This window comes from Brachyistius frenatus, unplaced genomic scaffold, assembly GCF_029030835.1.
Source record: "Brachyistius frenatus isolate BFR_SWC_R1_liver_20210118 unplaced genomic scaffold, ASM2903083v1 Contig_29, whole genome shotgun sequence".
In the NCBI taxonomy this organism is placed as follows: Eukaryota; Metazoa; Chordata; class Actinopteri; family Embiotocidae; genus Brachyistius; species Brachyistius frenatus.
The window spans coordinates 3,346,391-3,359,259 of record NW_027210628.1 but is presented as its reverse complement, the minus strand read 5'-3'; the positions used below and the strand labels follow the sequence as shown (position 1 = coordinate 3,359,259).

Here is a 12,869-nt window from a genome sequence, read left to right as displayed (position 1 = left end):
AATATAGTGGAATTGACCCCCACGTTCACATTTAAGGTAGGTTTCCAAAATCTGCCACCACACAAACTATCAAAACAGACTTCTGATTCTAATATTTCTGCTTCATTTGTTTTTCATAACAGCCCTGATTAGTGCTCCAACTTCAAAAGCAACAAGACATGTTTTTAACAGACAGCATCATTGCCTAATATAAAACATATAAGAATAAGATAAACAATAATAAAATAAAATCCATCAAAAATGACTGATGATCTCGTGTGAACATATTTTTAAACTCATATGAACTACGGACCAGAGCTCTCAGTGTATTTACTGGCAACTCACCATATATGTGTTTTTCAGCTCTTAGAAAAGCCAGCTTTCTGTTGCTTTAAATACACTTACTGTCAAGTTCATCCATAAATAAAGAAAGGAAGTGAGCGCTGAGAATATTTACACCTTCGTGTTGACACATACAAGGAAAAAAATGACAGTTGAGGGAGGAGTAGGTTTCATCATGGCCCGTCGACTTTCAGCTATGCGGGTGTTATTTTACTGCTTGCTGCATGCGACTCTTTGGACACAAACTATGTTACTGAGAACGGGTGCCTTATCTAAGATTACTATTTTGTCAACACAAGTGGCAGCCTTTGCTTTGCAGCAGCTCTATAAAAGGGAGTGGAGAGTTGTAGTAGAAAGCTTTATCTATAGATTTAGTACCGACTGAAGAACAGGAACAGACAGCTTCTCCCTTTGGGCTCAACAGCATCTTAATAAGCTGCCAAGCTAACTGGACACAGACTTATAAGGCATATGGAAAAACCAGAAGCCAGAAAAATAAATAAAGACATTAGTATTATGAGAGTAAAATAGAGAGGGAGGGAAAATGTTAGCCAGTGACATTAGTGTAGCAGCAGTAGCCTGAGCGCAGAGCGAGCGTTGTGTAACAGAGAGAGCAGGGGTTGTATAACTGTGATGTCATCCGTGCTTCACTGACCTGCTGGCCCAATGACCTACTTTCCTCCTCCTCCGATCTAACTTAATCACAGCTTCGCAGGCAACTCCTTCCTGTTCTCACCAATAACACTACACTCTGTCAACACAGGTCCTTTAAAAGCCCACTATTTTACACAGAAAGTACTTTCACAAAAGGTGTGAGCAGGGGATCAAACCGCCTGCGTCTCATGTTTCCTCATTGAATCACATGATACGCAGAGGCTTCCCGGTGTTCACCGAGCCTCAGTGGGCACTTACGTCAAGGAAAAAAAGAAAATGGGCTGAATTTTAAACAGCCGATTATCAGTTCTTGGAAATGTCAACAACATAGAGCACCAGGTGGATTGAGATAAACCCACCTCACACATGTAGAATATTTCCCCCCCCTGAAACACGTCAAACCACAGACTGATAACCCTCTTTCAGCATAATGTTTCTATTGCTCACACAGCATTGTTGAATGTCTCGGATCAGGCGTGTGTGTATGTGGGTGTGTGCACGCATACTCAGATATAGGCCAGCAGAGCTCTGAGGATATGAGTCACTCTGAAGTGGATCTATGGCGCCGCTCATCACGCAACCCGCCACACCCCAGCACTGAGATGCCAGCGCAGCAACTGTGCCAATAGGCAACACCATAGCAACCGGCCTCACTGTGCAGGGTAAAAATAGCCCGACCGAATTCCTCCACGGCTGATACTCCCTCCATCATACCCCGAGAATTATTAGACTACAGACGGTGACTCTCTTTATCATGAACTTGTGTCTTTGGATGTAAAACGACCGTGACACGTCGACCTGTGCAGCACTGCAGTGACACACGTGTCCTGTAAACATCACTGCGCTGCTCTTTCATGCAGTGGACATCACTGTTAAGTCAGAGGGCAACGGAAACAGAGCAGAAAAAAGATGGGGCATATTAAGAAATAATAAAAAAATAAAAAAATTTAAATAATAGGTAACATTAAATGTACAAGGTGAAAAAAATTCCAAATGGAGAGCAAAGACTATAATCTACATCCACCGTGTATACAGCTATTAGAGGTTTATGCTCTACTGGACAAAATGCATTACTGCCTGCCACTCTAATGAAAGAAGAAACTACTTGTTGATATGTAAACTGGAGGCTGGAGCAGCAGTCAGCACTGCAGAGGCAGACTGAAGCCTCAAACAGTTTGACTGGCCTCTTTAAAATGTCAGGGTGAATATGCGTTATTAAAGTTTTTCTATTATGTTTAAGACAAAAAAATATGAACATAATTGTATGAATGACATTTTATGTCAGTCTTTGTTTAGAACATTGATACAGCTGATTAGTAGGTCAGTTTTTATATTGACTATAATGTGGTAGTTTGTTTAGGACTGTAAAGGGCATAGGGACATTTGCTTGGTATCTTTCTAGCTAAACAGAAATTTACTAATGACTATGAAAAGACTTTCAGTTTCAAGCATAAGAAAAAAGAACAAAAGGTAAAAACCAGATGAAAATACTTATATATATATATATATATATATATATATATATATATATATATATATATATATATATATATATATATGTACACACATGTATACATGAATACACATATACAAAGTGAGTAGATGAGTAACTTACTCAAACAGTAAGTTCCCCAGTAGAGTTATCGGTGCACCCAATCAGGTCTTTGAATGTTCTTTCAGCCCATCAGAAACCTGATCTGACGGTCTAGACTCTTTCATTCTGTTGTAAAATATGATAACATTTTCATGTGAAACGCTGTATAATTTTCAGTGTATTTATTATCTTATGAGCAAATAGTTATCAGTTAATTTCCCTAATATACCTCCAAATCATTCAAAAACTGAAAGTTTTCTTGAACTTTAAACCCAGACTGCAGACCACAATGTCTGGTGGGTTTTGAATCACATAATTATGTAAACTCTGGTTTCATAGCAACCCTTATGTTTTCTTCATCATCCACATCACACCCTGACAACTGAGAGCAGGGGATCGGTGAACCGTCATAGAACCCAGGCGTCACAACAAAGACCACAGCTTTTTCAAGATTTGTAGAAAACGAGTCCACTATGTCAAACTTAAAAACCCCTCTTGGTGCTGGTGAACATCCCCCTCAATCCTCCATCCTTCATAACACAACACACTTGGTACTCAGATTAGGAGCATATAAAGAGGACGGGGGTGTTCAGTCTGCTCTAAGAGCTGGGAAATATCTAGGATAATGTTATGCAGTTTTAACAACCAGCAAGCAACAGACTCGCTGCCAAGCAGGTCACACAAATCAACAACACTTTAACAAATACATTACTCAGCCACACATCCTGTGAGAGGCAGCTTCAAGGTCTGCACATCTTGGTGGCATCCGCAAGGCAATTAAAGACGGGGTTCTCTCAGTTTACAGGCAAAGCTCCTTCCTGCCGGCTGCTGGAAGATGCAACTGACAATAGTTTTTAATAAAGTCACTATCATTCAGCCTGTAAACAGTAAAATCCACAACACAAGCTTGTCAACATTGCCCACCGTACTGCTGCACGACTGTACCAACCAAACTCCCATCGCTGGGCAGCCAGCTGTGTTTCCACTCGCTGCACACACATCCGCAGGCCCAGCAGCACAAAAGCAGTCTTTATTTTTGCATTTTCACTCCACAGCACAGGGACAGGAATGTTTGAGAGGCAAGCAGCAGTGGTTGGCAGGGGCCCCTCGACTGCTGCTGGCCTCCTGTCCCAGAGGAGCAGGAGCTCAGCCAGGGGCCTCATCTTGATGCCAAGTGGGTCAGTGGAGTTCAGAAGGATGACTGGCAGCGCAGGGGAAGCGATCAAGAGTAACTGTGGACCTACAGCCCTGGAAGCCCACAGTTAATGGTAAAAGTATGTAACTGACATGTGACCCCCAACAACTATCTGGTATATAAATGCTAATTATGCTAAATACAACAATAATCAACATTTTGTTCCCAGCATATAGTCGAAAAAAAAAAAAAAAAGATCCTTCTACTTGACTTTTCTCTATTTGTGCATACAGTATGGCCTCCTCTTTTCCCAGAAGACTTTGCACCACATTATATTTTCCTCCAAAGATTAATATCTCAGGGCACACCAAGCATACTTTGTCCAGGCCAAAATCACACTTTAGTGCCTGCAGTTAATCTCTGATAAAATAGCACTTCTATTGTCTGCCTCTGCATGATCTTGAATTAAACATCACTCATCAGGCAGAACTCTCAAACAACAGAATCAGATCATCTCATTATTAAACATGGCCTGTAGGAAAGGCTACTTGTAAGTGCTGATATATTATCCACTTAGTCAATAGACAGAACCAAAAGTAGCACCAGACAAATTTGTTAACTCTAGCTTCTTATACGTGCAGATTTGACAATTTTGTTGAAAATGTAAACAACACTTCTTATGTATAGTTTACAAAGTTAGTAAAATTGTTGAGGTGAGGTGAAACAAACCACCACTTTGAAGAGGTTACCTCCAGCTCTGACAAATGTGGGCACCAGGTTTTGACAAGAAAGACTGCTGAGAATAGAAAAAAGCAGATATCTGTGGTTCTGCTGCAGACAGATGAAACTATCTTACCCTTACTACAACATTATGCAAAAACACTTAAATATATTAACTTAAGGCAGCAAATATTACAAACATTATATCAAAGACTAATCTAAGATAATAGCCTCCAGATTATGAAAAAGAAATGATCAGCTAAGATTTTCCTATTGAGTAGAAAAAGATTAATCCAGACGATAAACATTTAGTTCTTCTTTGTACTGAACCTTTGGACAACTTAGCCAAACAATGTGCACACTGCAAGCAAACACACACACACACACACACACACACACACACACACACACACACACACACACACACACACACACACACACACACACACACACACACACACACTAGTACTACAGGCTAATCGAGAGCATCAACAGATTCAGTCACAGAATACTGGAGAAGTGGTTTCATAGTAGTATCTTCTCATGAGAAAATGATTTGAAATACTCTAGTGACTCAGTCAACACCATTTTCAGTTCCATATTCATTATTTCCACAATGATAAACTTCAAAACACAAATGGAGCACTACTGAAACATGGATGAATAATGGCTCTGTAATGGATGAATTACAATTCAAACCCCTTAATTAGCTCAAACTTTCTGAATATTAATTAAGAATTAAACAATCCACAGCTGTAACCAAGAGTCAAATTCAGTGGGTTGTTTCCAAGTGCTCTTACCTTTTGTCTTTGAATGGTGGTTAATTAGCCGACTGCTTCACCTCGTGTCGGATCACTCTGTAGTTGAGTCTTGTCCAAATTCTCCACCTGTTGAACAGAAAGACAAAAGTTAAATTTACACATGACGGGTGTACAGCAAAAAAACTCACATTACTGAATCAGAACTAAAACATCTAGGTCATCGCCAGCCTCCCACAGCACTGCGGAAATAGGAGGACAACTCTGAACACACACACACACACACACACACACACACACACACACTAGTACTACAGGCTAATCGAGAGCATCAACAGATTCAGTCACAGAATACTGGAGAAGTGGTTTCATAGTAGTATCTTCTCATGACAAAATGATTTGAAATACTCTAGTGACTCAGTCAACACCATTTTCAGTTCCATATTCATTATTTCCACAACGATAAACTTCAAAACACAAATGGAGCACTACTGAAACATGGATGAATAATGGCTCTGTAATGGATGAATTACACGTGTCTCTTTGAAGTTCATTCTCCGGCGAAGCCACTGGCCATCAGCTGGGGAACAGTCAGCATCCAAGTCAATGTAAACATCAACATCTACATGAATGTAAACCTGCATGTTACTCTGTGTCGTTGCTATGACATCATGCTACCATAACATAGCAACACGATGCATTTACTGCCCACAGGGTACAAACAGCAATCAACTGTAGTGTGATGATGTGTCATACAGAGACAGTGACGTACAGACTCTGCAGGGTCTGTGTAAAAACCTGGGGTTGGTCAAGTTAACCAACTAACTGGAGACAACTCGCTTCAATTGTATTAAATCCTGTATTTATTTGCTTTGTTAGCTTCTGCGGCTGGTTTGCAATTATAGCTACTAACTTCTCATTGCGATAAATTCATTGTGCCGTTTTAAACAACCACACTTCCCACATCACACGTGGTGTTGAAACAGATTCAGATTCCAAAACAAAATGACTTACTTATGTCTAATTTGCGTAAGGAGCAGTCATCATTGATGATGATAATGTTACAATCATGTTACCCTTCTACCCACATTACGTTTTAGGAAAACCCAAAAGACATGACCCAATTTGTCTTGATCAGAGAAACACCAGATAGCATCGTTCTCAGATAGTTTGCGATTGACCTTCATCTCCATGTAGGTCAACTTTTTCCATTTGTACAAGAATCAAGTGCTGTCTCCAAAACATGTAGTGTTCCTTGTTGTCTCACCTACAGTATATGAATACATTTATTCCACTTAAATGATGATGTTGCTGTCATAAAAGCCAGGCACTTCATGCATTATTTTTCCTTTATTTTATGGTATTCTAATTTAGGTTAAGTTTCCAAAATAGTTCTACTTTCTCTGCATTAAACTCAATGTATATTTTCTCCTTTTTAAACAGTATGGTTGAGCAAAAAGAGGAAGTTGTGTATCAAAGCAACATCACAGCAGAGCTGTACGGTGTGACAATGTACACACCGTACAGTTTTGAGTGATCAAAACTGGGTAAACATAAATCATTGTAACAGAACTTAAGAAATTCATAAATAAAACTGGTTAAGAAGGCCGGCTCCATCATCGGCTACAAACTGGACAGCCTGGAAAAGGTGGTGGAGAGGAGGACGCTGAACAAACTATTGTCCATATTGGATAATCCTGACCACCCTCTCCACCACCTGCTGCAGGGACAGCGGAGCACTTTCTCTAAAAGACTCCTCCAGCTCCGCTGTCACAAGGACAGATACAGGAGATCATTCCTGCCGACTGCAATAAGACTGTACAATAACTCACCTCTGGCAAAATCCATCACATAACAATAACACTGTTGACTGTGTTTCTTGGTTGTTTGTATATAATATATATAGATATATACTGTACTCTATATACTGTATATACTGTGCATTTTATATTTTATATTTTTTACTGCTATTTACTGCTATTTTATTGCTTTTCTATTATTCTATTATTATCTTATTGCTTCTGTATGCTGCTGTAGCGAAAAAATTTCCCCTCGGGGATTAATAAAGTAAATACCTAACCTAACCTAACCTAACCTAAATATGCAGTCCAGTCCTATCTGTGTTACAGGTGTGCAGTCATCAGCTCGGTAACCCGTTTTTAAAAATTCAACATTAAACAAGCCTCTCACTTCACCTCGTCAGCTTGCATTACTGCTTCATCACTGTACAAACTGAAATAAACTCCAAAGAGATGTTTTGTTTGCCAAGTAATGGAGCATTATTTTTGGTGTGTTAGGCCACGCAAAAGAAATAACAGCTGACAAAGTCTGTGAATCTGATTTATGTCTTCAAGAGGAAAAATCTTCTCAGCTTTCAGAGAAAGGTCAGACTGACAGAAACAATCCTGTGTGGCGAAAGGATTTCTCTGCAGCTAATGATGCTGTTTCTTACAGCTTGAGATCAGTAACGAGAACCAGCAGAATGGATTACTGGTCGCCTGTAGACACCTGGTTCATGTATTCATTGACAAATGATATATGTGTTCCCATGCTTGGCCAATAAAGCAGCTTGACAGTAAGATAATACTTCAGTTATGGATGTTGCTGCCATAATCTAATGAGTTCATCTCTGCGACCAAGTGAACATTTGTGGCAAGTTTAAAGAAATGTGTTGCTGTCCATGTACATAAAGCTAGACTGAGATTATGACAATGTTGTTTGGAACTACATTAAAACATGTTTAATACAGGGCACATTGCATGGTGACTTACAGTTTCATTACAATAAACATGGTCAGTCAAAACACAGAGTTCACACCTATAGATCCCCTAAAACGGGAACTTTTCAAAAAGCTGCTGACCCTGTTTTAGTTTGAAAACTCCAGGATTGCTTTATATTTTGGACGAGACGGAGACTTTTGAAAACGATGACACAAACACTCACGTTATCTTCCTGACTGGCTCTTATCAATGATGACGTACTTTGATGATTAATTATGCCCCTATCATGTAACATGGTTAACAAACTACACACACTATTCACCTTCTTCTTTATGCTACCGGATGCTGTGCTGTTAAATTCAGAATTTTATAATGTTCCCACATGTGATTGAGGCGAGCTATTTTTTTTTTTTTTTAGCAATTTGTAACAAATCCTGTGTCCAGCAGAGTGATCAGCACGGTACACAGTCAACCTTGACTAATAAAATTAGTTCTAAACTCAAAAGACAATTTCAAAGGTTGTGACACATGAAAGTCTTGTGAATGTAAATCTGGGGTATGAATTCTTTACAACTGGTTGCTGTGGCACTGATGTCGGCAGGAAGATTCCCGAAGTAATGATGCTATAGGAGTCGTCCTTGAGACTCTGTGAATGTGCAGTTCACATTCAAAGCCACCGCACTTTCACACACATCCATTATCTTTACCCGCTTTATCCTGAACAGGGTCACGGGGGGTCTGGAGCCTATCCCAGCTCACTTTGAGCAAAGGCAGGGTCGGCAGTCTATCACAAGGCCAACACGTAGAGACAGACGGAAACAAAGACCATTCACACTCTCATTCACACACTGACAGTCATTCTTATATTCTACCTAAGCTGCAGAAGGACAACGTGAAATCATTGCACTGTGATTTCTAAACTTTAGCAGTCATTCGATCACCTCTAAGGAACGCTCCAATCTGCTGACTATCAGCATCCACTTGTGATGCACAGAACCAGTAGCACTATCTCTTATCAGTCCCCTGAATGACTGAAAGTTGACTGTATTTGTCCAAAACCAGAGGGCGTTGCATCTGAGTCAGCACAGCCTCCTCTGAATCAGAAAAGCCTGAAATGACAAGCGTTTGGCAATCACATTATTAGGCGTAGCATGTTATAATGTAATCTGAATGTGTTCCTCTCCCTCCCTCACAGCAGATGGTGTTATCTGTCCCACATCCTTCTCTTTTCTAGAAGAAAACGCATTTGCAGCGCTCCACTGCCAAGTTTGCCCACTTTATTCTAACTACTGTACGCAATGCATAAAACACCTATAAACTGTAAATGGGTATAGAGTGTAGGTTTTATGATGCACTCAGACGAACCTGTGAACCTTGATAAACGTAAACACAACAGACGATAGTGGTAATCTACCAAAGCAGAGGAAGCACAGATCCACAGCGAGAAATAGAGCGTCCCTTTTTCCTCTGCTCACCTGCAGCACATCATCGTGTCAGCAACAAAAAAGGTGTCAAAGCATTTTTCCATGATATACTAACAGCCCCAACAGCTCTTTATGGTAGAAAATGGAGCAGTGAATTTGTATTGTGCACAAAAACAGCTCCAAAGTATTATTACTATCGCCTGACCTATACTGGATTTTATATGAGAATAAAAAAAAAATTATAATAACAATAATAATTCATTTTTACCATAAACACACAAAAATCTTGATACAGATGGGGCTGTCATGATTGGGGAATTAAGAGTTGACGATTAACTGTCGTACAAATAATTGTGATTAACAATTTAATTGTTCAAAAGTTGATGCCACTATTATGGTATAGTAAGCTTAATCACAGTTCAAAATTACACCTGGTTGTAGTTTTTGGCTTTGCAACTAAATCCATGATGTTTACGTCAACAGACGCTCAATATAATGTGGATGGTTGAATATTAAAAGTTAAACGCCTGGAGATAAATAGTTGGTGGTAATAACTCTTCACTCATGTGCCATTAAACCACAGCAGAAGACAGAAGAAGGGAGCGCAATGAGATGAAGTCACTAATGGCACCAGTCAAACGGTGGAAAATCATGTAGATCTCGTGATGGAAATATGACGTAGCTTGTTGGTGGACAAACAATGCAGCAGAGACACTGCATTTAATTTGACATTTCTGTACTGTCGTTGTTACTCATCAGCCAACATGTGTTATGCCAAATGAAGAAATACACACTGACTAATATCTACAGTGAGCTCATTTCAGGCAACATATTAGCCTGACCACTTTATCAGTCTAGCTCAAAGGTCTCACAGCATCACTCTGCTTTTACTATTTTTACTATTGCCTGCGGCTAAGCAATTATACGCAATTATTTTACAAGGTTGGCCTTCAAAATAAATCACATTGAGTTGTCCAATTATTTATATTATTTTTAAAAAAATTTTTTTATCGTAATTAAAGTAATTTTTCAGCTTGAATTCTCAAGTGTAAATCATTTTAAATGAACTCTTAATCAAATCCAAAGCCAATACAAACAAACTCTATTGTTTATAATACAATAACAGAGGATTAATAATGAATACTGATTTACTGATGGATTTCTCTAAGATGAACAAATGAAACTCAAAAAACATTATGCCACGTTGATATATAGAAACCCATTTCAGTGTGCTACACCATTGACGTATGTCTTCGAGTAAAGATTCCCTCCTGCAACAATTCACACTAAAGTAGATGCAACATGAAACTGTTGGCAAATGAATGCACTTCAAATATTGCTGTACTGTATCAAACCATACATACTAAAAGGACTTTGATTATTGATTAATATTGAAATGTGCATCTAATTGGTGTCTGAAAAAAAGAGAAAGCAAGAGGTTCACAAAAACACAAAATCTAAGTTAAATCTAAGCTTTGAAACAACATGAATCTTACTCCGAGATTCAGTGTTTATCTGCATGCAAACACAGCTCCAAAGTATTATTGTCTCAATAAAATGACAAACGTGACCAACAATCATCACCGAAAACACAAAACATCTTGTGGCAGCACCTATTCTGAAAAGCCAAATCTAAACTTCCCTTTGATAACACAAAGCTGACATCCCTCTTACCCATTCGCTTGACATGCATGCAGCAGGTTCACCAGTAACACATGTTTGATGCCTGTATCAGAAAACATAATTCATCACCTCGTCCCTGCCATTATTACCAGGTAACGATCCAGGTTCATCAAGTCGCCTCTCAAACAAGACACAGCTGTGCTGAGACACATCTGGACGAGCCTGACAGGTAAAATGGCAAACGAATAGAGGCAGATACGACGTGCTCAATGTCACATCTGTTGAATGCAGAGCAGCTGCATTAGAAAACAAGACGGATAATCTGAAGAGAAACGCAGCTTCAACAGATAAATTGAACAACAAAATACAACATACCCTTGACAAGACGCGTAAACATGGAAAGAAAACAACAACTACGCTGATGATGAGCGCGGTAATAAAACGCGCACAGTCAGCTGAACTGAGGTCTGCCTTTAAGTGACAAACACAGGTAGAGCACATCTGTCTGTCTGTCTGTCTGTCTGTCTGATGCCGGCCGGCACACCGGGCACTGGTTGCTAGAAGGCTACCGCCGCCTAGCTCGCTTGCTAACATCAATGACAGCAGCCAAACAACAGCTCCATAGTTCACCACACTCACTGCGACGCATGACGCGCGCTGCCGGAGGAGCTTCATCCGCGAAACAACGGACAGCCGGTATTTTTTTTGTCCCCCCCCCCCCCACCCCACCACCCCTCCTCTCTCCCCTCCGCTGGCTACCGACTTTGTAACGTAACGTAGCGAGCATTTAACTCGTTTGCAGCAGTAATGTGTGTCAACCCACTTTTAGCCGGAGCTAGCGAGCTACCGTAGAGCATTAGATAAGAATGTGGGTCACCGGGCCTCTCGGCCGGTCGGTCGGTCACCGCACCGGAGAAAAACACACGGTTCCCTTCGCCCGTTCACGCCCGTCGACGCAAACGCAGAGAGGCTGCGGACACAAGCGACACAAAATGCGGGGCAAGGACTTCGCCGGTAGAGATGTGACACTTACCCCGAGCAGTCTCCCCTTTCATCGGGATATCCCTGCAGCCAGTGGCGCTGCTGACGGTTGACTGCGCAGAGCTCAGGAGGACCGGCTGGAGTTGGAACTGGAGCCAAAAGGGCCTTAACGCACACATAACGCACACTGCCTCTAACAACACACACTACTTTTAACAACACACTACCTTTAACTCCACATAACACACACTACCTCTAATAACACACACTACTTTTAACAACACACTACCTTTAACTCCACATAACACACACTGCCTCTAATAACACACACTACTTTTAACAACACACTACCTTTAACTCCACATAACACACACTACCTCTAATAACACACACTACTTTTAACAACACACACTACTTTTAACAACACACACTACCTTTAACTCCACATAACACACACTACCTCTAATAACACACACTACCTCTAATAACACACACTACTTTTAACAACACACTACCTTTAACTCCACATAACACACACTACCTCTAATAACACACACTACTTTTAACAACACACTACCTTTAACTCCACATAACACACACTACCTCTAATAACACACACTACCTCTAATAACACACACTACTTTTAACAACACACACTACCTCTAATAACACACACTACTTTTAACAACACACACTACCTCTAATAACACACACTACCTCTAATAACACACACTACCTCTAATAACACACACTACTTTTAACAACACACACTACCTCTAATAACACACACTACTTTTAACAACACACACTACCTCTAATAACACACACTACCTCTAATAACACACACTACCTCTAATAACACACACTACCTTTAACTCCACATAACACACACTACCTCTAACAACACACACTACCTCTAATAACACACACTACTTTTAA

At 40.2% G+C, this 12,869-nt stretch overlaps 1 protein-coding gene across 5 annotated transcripts in view; it reads right to left on the bottom strand.

Moving 5' to 3' along the window:
- Nucleotides 1-12,128, bottom strand: part of clocka (clock circadian regulator a) — a 28,407-nt gene extending 16,279 nt beyond the window's left edge. For 2 of the 5 annotated variants that reach the window (XM_069699243.1, XM_069699247.1), the window contains exons 1-2: nt 11,983-12,128; nt 5,225-5,311 (exon numbers count right to left, since the gene is read on the bottom strand). The gene's annotated coding sequence lies outside the window, so the exon portion shown is untranslated. Of the gene's footprint in view, nt 1-976; nt 1,064-5,224; nt 5,312-11,588; nt 11,647-11,772; nt 11,849-11,982 lie in introns of those variants that run through there. The other 3 variants (XM_069699245.1, XM_069699244.1, XM_069699246.1) reach the window with 3 other exon arrangements.
- Nucleotides 12,129-12,869: the final 741 nt, after the last annotated feature.